Below are 7,115 nucleotides of genomic sequence, written 5' to 3'. Positions count from 1 at the left end.
ACCTCTGAGACTATCACAGTGCAGGTGCATTTATATGGAGACTTGATTACACACAGGTGGATTCTATTTATCATCCTTTGTCATTTAGGTCAACATTGGATCATTCAGAGATCCTCACTGAACTTCTGGAGTGAGTTTGCTGCACTGAAAGTAAAGGGGCTGAATAATTTTGCACGCCCAATTTTTCAGTTTTTTATTTGTTAAAAAAGTTTGAAATATCCAATAAATTTCGTTCCACTTCCTGATTGTGTCCCACTTGTTGTTGATTCTTCACAAAAAAATTACAGTTTTATATCTTTATGTTTGAAGCCTGAAATGTGGCAAAAGGTTGCAAAGTTCAAGGGGGCCGAATACTTTCGCAAGGCACTGTAAATATATCTAATTAGAACAGACTAACGTGCACTGGAAAATGTATTCTCTTGACTGTACTTTGTTAAATCTATATCAGTCTTTTGTTACAACACATTTCCTTGAGCCCCATATAAGTTTTGATGTTTAATTGTAATTTGCTTAGGGTTGAAAAGCCATGAAACCTGAGCAGGATTTATGAGCAAACAAAAGTTCCATTACATCTTTCTTGGTGCATAATTATACAAAAACACCCGAAGAACAACCACATATGTATGCCTCATTGACATATGGTATATATGATTGACATGGCAACACCACTTCCTTCTGCTATGCAAAAATGAAGCCTAAACATCACATATACGGTGGCTGCCATCTTGCTTTTTTGCAACCAGATACTGTGCAGAGGCAACCAGAAGTGGAGTGACAACATTAGGCTGCCAGTCAAAACTGTCAAATCAGCTGAAATACACCACTTTTGATGTCATCAAATAATGTATGAAAAAACAACTACCAGAAAAATGACTACTTGTACACATATCAGCATGGCAATATCTACCAAAAACCACAGACCTCTGGGAAAAATTGATCTGAGCTGTCCCTTGAGTTTTAATTTTGGTTCATGTCCCATCTGCTAAAACAGAGGGGCCTGGATTTATGACCTATACTGTCCATCAGGGAGTGATTGCTTCATGGTGGCTTCACTTCTGAGAGCTGTCAGTTGATGGTATGCCTCAAGTCAGACAGTCTGTTGTTCAAAATACATGTAACTAAACCAACAGTCATACTGTGACTGGATCTCTGTAACTTTGGTCCACAGTGAAATATCCTTTGACTTTCAAAGCTATGACTTTTCCTCTATCACCACGAGCAGGTTGGTGTATGACTTAAAAATACTGTACCTGCAAAACTAATTAGATTCCCTCCAGCCTCAGCTTTACTTTGTGTTTAGCGCTATAGTAGCGAATCTTTACATTCTAACAGGCTAAACTAAAATGTAGAGCATGCACAGTATGACTATTAAACAGGATTATGAACCTTCTGAGTTCCTTAGAATAAGCATCTCATCAAAATGTCTACTTTGAAGTTGTGGGCACTGCAACAGTACTAATTGAAGTAGTTATTGACATAGTGCAATTGCTTTCAGTTTGTTTTAAAACAACCACTTCTGTGGTTCAGTCATGCTGTTAATTATTACCTCCACTGAGGAGGTGATGTTTTTGGTTCTGTGTGTGTGTGTTTAGCAGGATTATGGACAAACATCTGTCAGGTTTGGCGGGTGAAACTGCCAAATAATGTTTGTAGGGAACTCATTTATATAGCCAGATGAACAGAGGTAGAGAACAGGTTTTTTTTTTTAACTAATAATAGTACAAGTCCAGAATCAAAATCAGGTCAATAACACAGTCCAAGGTCAGTGCCAGTAAACATCAACAACCAGGAGACCCACAAGAGAGAGGTCAGGGAGGAGATAGAGGGTCAGTACACAGCAGGCAATCAGATTCAGGGGAAAAAAGGCAAAACACAGTGGTCAACAAGCAATCCGGGGTCAGAACAAGACAGTCACGCAGCAAAAGCATGCTGAAAAGTCAGAGCTGGGGTCTGGAACAATCTGACACTTTCCTGGTGTGGGGAAGTTGCCTATATGCTTGTGTAGCAGGTGTTGCTAATCTGGGTGATGAGATGCAGGTGAAAACAATACCAGCTGATTAATGTAAAGAACCCAAAACTGAGGTGAACCAAACAGGATGTAATTTCAAAATAAAAGCCTGGGACCAGAAGCCGGTGGGAAAGAATCATGATAACATCAGCATACTTGGAATAGAAATTGGCGGGGACCAACCCTAGAAGTGATTAGATTTTAGCTGAAAAAGGTCAAAGGTCACAAAAAATAATGAAAATCACACACACACACACACAAACATGGGATGTGGGGCAAAATTTTACAATTTTTTTTTAAATATATCCACCAAAAGTTATCAAAATCATTTTTTGGTTTAAAATTTGAGACACATACAGTATGTAGGGTGGCAATGTCTATCATCAGATCAATTTGATCCAGATTCTGGCCCTAATGGCCATTTAAAGTTACCATTGAAGATCCATTTTAATGCATATTTTCTGCCATAAAGAAGATAGAACCCTGAACTATGTAGGCAAGTATAACTGCCTATCATACCATAAAAGATTATCTGTTTCCGATCCAGATCAAGGATTTTAGGACACAATTTGTGTTGTTCTGGATCTCATTTTTCAAAATAGACCCATTTGCATGAGTGAATGTTGTGCCTTGCTCTTTTCAACAGTATGTACATTGCCAGACCAGCCACACCTAATATGCTTGGAACTACAATCCACCAATGGTGAGTTCCAACAGACTGTTTATTGAAACAATCATAAGCCTTGTTCCTACATCTACATGAAGGAGCACACTCCTTCCTATAGTTCTCAGCAGCCTGAATCATCATGCCAGCTAAAAAAGTGTCTCTTCCTGGTTTCCAAGCGGGATGATCTACTTAGATATTGCTGTTTTTTGACCATAATGTGTATTTCTTTGAAGCCTTTACTGTCGTTCTGTGGGGGCATAGTGTACTGTAAACGCCCTGCAGGGAGCTACTGCAATCACTTGCATTACCCAGTGGGGAAGGCACCACTTGGTGATAGGCACACCGGTGTGAGCCTTCAGCCACACAAACGGTTAGATTTCTTCATCTTATGAGACATTCATAGAGCATGTACAGTTCCAGAAGTAACCTGAATGTACAGTACACGGGTACTTGTGTAGTAGAGCTATTAAAATTACTAAGTAAAATTAGTATGTTAAAATCAGTTTGAAGGCCTCACTCATAAGGTGGACTCAACAAATCAACTCCCAACTCCCATGATGGAGAGAGCTGTTTGGCAGCTAGCTTGTCATGGCTGGATCAGAAGTGTTTTGATTGTGCACCCCATCAGCCCCTGTCAAGCAGAGCAGAGAGGGGAGTGATGGGGTACACAGTAGATGCTGAACACCAGGCAGATATTTGCAGCCACACTGTAAACAGTGTGTGTTAGTTTGCTTTAATGGAAATGTTAACAAGTCCAAGCTTATAGTAGCTTTTTTGGTGCCAGCCTGCCCTCCATGGACGACCTGTACACCTCACAGGTCAAAAAAAGGGCAGAGAGGATCACTGCAGACCCCTCATATCCTGGACACAATCTGTTTGAACTCCTCCCCTGTGGATGGTGTTAGAGGTCATTGTGGTAAATGGTCTTATACTCGTATAGCGCCTTTCTACGCTTTTACAGCACACTCAAAGCACTTTCACATTATTCAGCCATTCACCCATTCGCACACCGGTGACATTACCGGGAGTTCAGTGTCTTGCTCAAGGACACTTCAACTGGACAAGCCAGGAACCAAACCGCTAATCCTTCAGTTAGGAAACAACCCGCTCTACCTCCTGAGCCACAGCCGCCCCCAAGTGCACCAAGACAACCAGGCACAGGGACAGTTTCTTCCCCCGGGCTGTCACTCTGATGAACACTTAACCAACGACAGTATGACTGGACAATAACCCTCAGTGCAATACCTGTAAATATAAATTGTACATATATATCTGTAAAATGCATCTAGACTGTGTGTATATAGAGGTCTCTATTTATAAGTACTTTTAAGTATATTTTTATTCCTACTCATCCCATTTCACAATGAGCATTCCTTTGTTATCTGCATTGTTTACTGCCTGTCTATACTGCTTATTTTGCATTGTTTGCACTGTTTGTTGCTTGTTAACAGTGCTTATTTTGTTATATTACACAGCCTTATGCTGGTTTACTGTTTACTTGCCCCTTGCATGGGGATATGTACATGCACATTGAGAGCCGATGTACCAGAGTCAAACTCCTCTTGTGTCCGACAGACCTGGCCAATAAAGCTGATACTGATTCTGAAAAATACCCCTTCTATCAAACTCAGTCATTTATAACTTTGATTGTTTGATTTATGGCTTCTTAACATAAATGCCTAATAAGAGATCAGTGATCATGTGTCAAGTACAGAAACATGTTAAACTGTGAATAAAGTCTGCAACGATAAGGATTGGTCTCAACCTAGATAACACCTGCAACCTATAGAGTAGTGTAGCTGTTAACCAAACAGCCTGCACCCAAACCCAGTGAAACTCCACACACACACACACACATATACAGCCAGTATATAGCGGAAAAGCGGTTCGAGCTAACAGTATCATTAGTACAACAGGAAGTATAAGCAGTGTCCCTTCTTCTTGCTACAATTAGCATTTGGCAACGCAGTGCATAAGTACATTACGCCACCTAGCGAGCAGGTGTGTGCTACACAGCATAAAGCCGCAATAATGATGAAAATAGATTAAAATATCTACAATGAGAGGAAAAACCCCTAAAACAGACTGATGCAAAATACACCATAGGATAGAAAAGAGACAAAACAAAAGAGCTGTTCACTTAACAAAGACACAAATCATGTCAAAATAGGTGTTAAACAACCACCACTAGCCTACCAGGGATGGCGTAGGTGTTAAACAACCATTAAGAGGTGTAAAATGTAAAATAAACACAACATGTTAGACTAGAATAAAGCTGTGGATACAGAATAAAGACCAACAGACAGTTGAATCAGTTACACCCTCCAGCCCAGTCTGATAAAATAACATTTACTCAAATGCTTCTCTGTAACGAAAAACATATCGCTCTTTACACTGTTTCCATAAACATAAATGTCAGTGTTAACAGGATGGGATAATATAGAAACAAGTCCACCCATAAACAAGTTAGAAGTTAAGAAGAATCTCTTCTTCACTCATTCATCTTATAGGCACGCATAGTGGTGAAATCTGTACAGTGTTGCTGTCAACACCATGGCACTGTAAAATGTTACTGCAGGTCATAGCTACAACTAACTTACGAGTCCCTCATTGCATGAAATCCATCTGAACAAGCATGAATACACCTAGTAAGTGAACTGTGGAGAAAGAAAACACAATAAAGACACAAAAATTAATACCTAACACATGGTTACAAAAAGAGACAATGCACCAGCAGTGAGATGCAGACCTAACGAAGAGACGTGGATCATGTCAAAATAGGTGCCATTAAGAGATGGAAAACCCTCCTAAAACATATCACTGTTTACAAAATAAATGCATGTATATTATTTATTTGTTGAATAAAGATGGGATAATATAGAACCAGGCCCATCTATAAACATATGCAAACCCCTATGCTCTTTAATTGTAAGAATGTAAAAAAGGAAGGCAACACTGAATATTTACTTGAATAAAAGTAGAAATACTCTGTTACATACAGTGCCTTGCGAAAGTATTCGGCCCCCTTGAACTTTGCGACCTTTTGCCACATTTCAGGCTTCAAACATAAAGATATAAAACTGTAATTTGTTGTGAAGAATCAACAACAAGTGGGACACAATCATGAAGTGGAACGAAATTTATTGGATATGTCAAACTTTTTTAACAAATAAAAAACTGAAAAATTGGGCGTGCAAAATTATTCAAATCCACATAAGGGATGACGGCAACATTCATAGATCCTGGAATGCACAATGAGGGGCAATGTTCATTCCTATTACAGAGGCCCACTGAAATTTTTTTGAGGAAAAGCTGTGTTAGACTGCATATTGTTTATAGTAAAGTATTTTTATATACAAATATAAAAATGAAAATGTTTCTGGAGTGGGACTTTAATTAATTATAGAAGTTGTGCAGAAGCTGCCCATAGCTCTACACAGTGATCCATGTGTGTACTGTATGTGTTTCTATGCTGCTCCAAATGAGTCTGTTCTGGTTCAACTTGTCTTATTAAATGAGCTTAAAAATAAAGTGACACCTTAGTTATAAAACACTGAGCAGGCTGTAACACACAAGAGTGTGTAACACGCAATTCGCTAATTCATGTTAGTGGATGAGTGAGACTTGTTTAAGTATTTTCCTTCCACGCTAATGATGATTCATTTGAATGACTTTAGGTGTGAATTTTGACTCACGGGCCATTGAATACAGATAAACAACAGGGTGGTTCGTTTTAACATCTATCCATGAGCCAATTTAACGATCATATTACAATTACATTAACTGGGCAGATAGTTTTGTTCTGACCTATTGTACATATGTTATTTGTCTGTCACACACACACACTCCTGCAAACAGAAGTATATAAAATGTATTCACACACTGTTGGAGTGAGATGAAATACACAAGGATTAAAGGCACCCAACACCACAAAGTCACATCACAAAATGCCAAAACAGTCAAAAGTGCATTCATCAGTCTACATGAATTAAATCGATCGTTTCATGTATTTGTTTTATACAGTGTGGCTCCGATGGCATTAGTACCCCTGCAGAGGCAGATCATGAGGAATTGTTTAGTGTTAGGCTGTACCGGAGATCTTTGAGTTCTGAAAATCATTTTCGAGCTGAGGTTAACAATTGTTTAGGTCCTTTTGATGAAGGAAAGCAAAGCAACAAATTACTGAAAAAGTCTAGTTTGTGTTGGCCGCTACAAAGTATTAACTTAAGGGGGCTGAATAATTTTGCACGCCCAATTTTTCAGTTTTTTATTTGTTAAAAAAGTTTGAAATATCCAATAAATTTCGTTCCACTTCATGATTGTGTCCCACTTGTTGTTGATTCTTCACAAAAAATTACAGTTTTATATCTTTATGTTTGAAGCCTGAAATGTGGCAAAAGGTCGCAAAGTTCAAGGGGGCCGAATACTTTCGCAAGGCAC

The sequence above is a fragment of the Monopterus albus genome, unplaced genomic scaffold, assembly GCF_001952655.1.
Source record: "Monopterus albus unplaced genomic scaffold, M_albus_1.0 scaffold300.1, whole genome shotgun sequence".
NCBI lineage: Eukaryota > Metazoa > Chordata > Actinopteri > Synbranchiformes > Synbranchidae > Monopterus > Monopterus albus.
Note: the sequence above shows the minus strand (reverse complement) of the source record.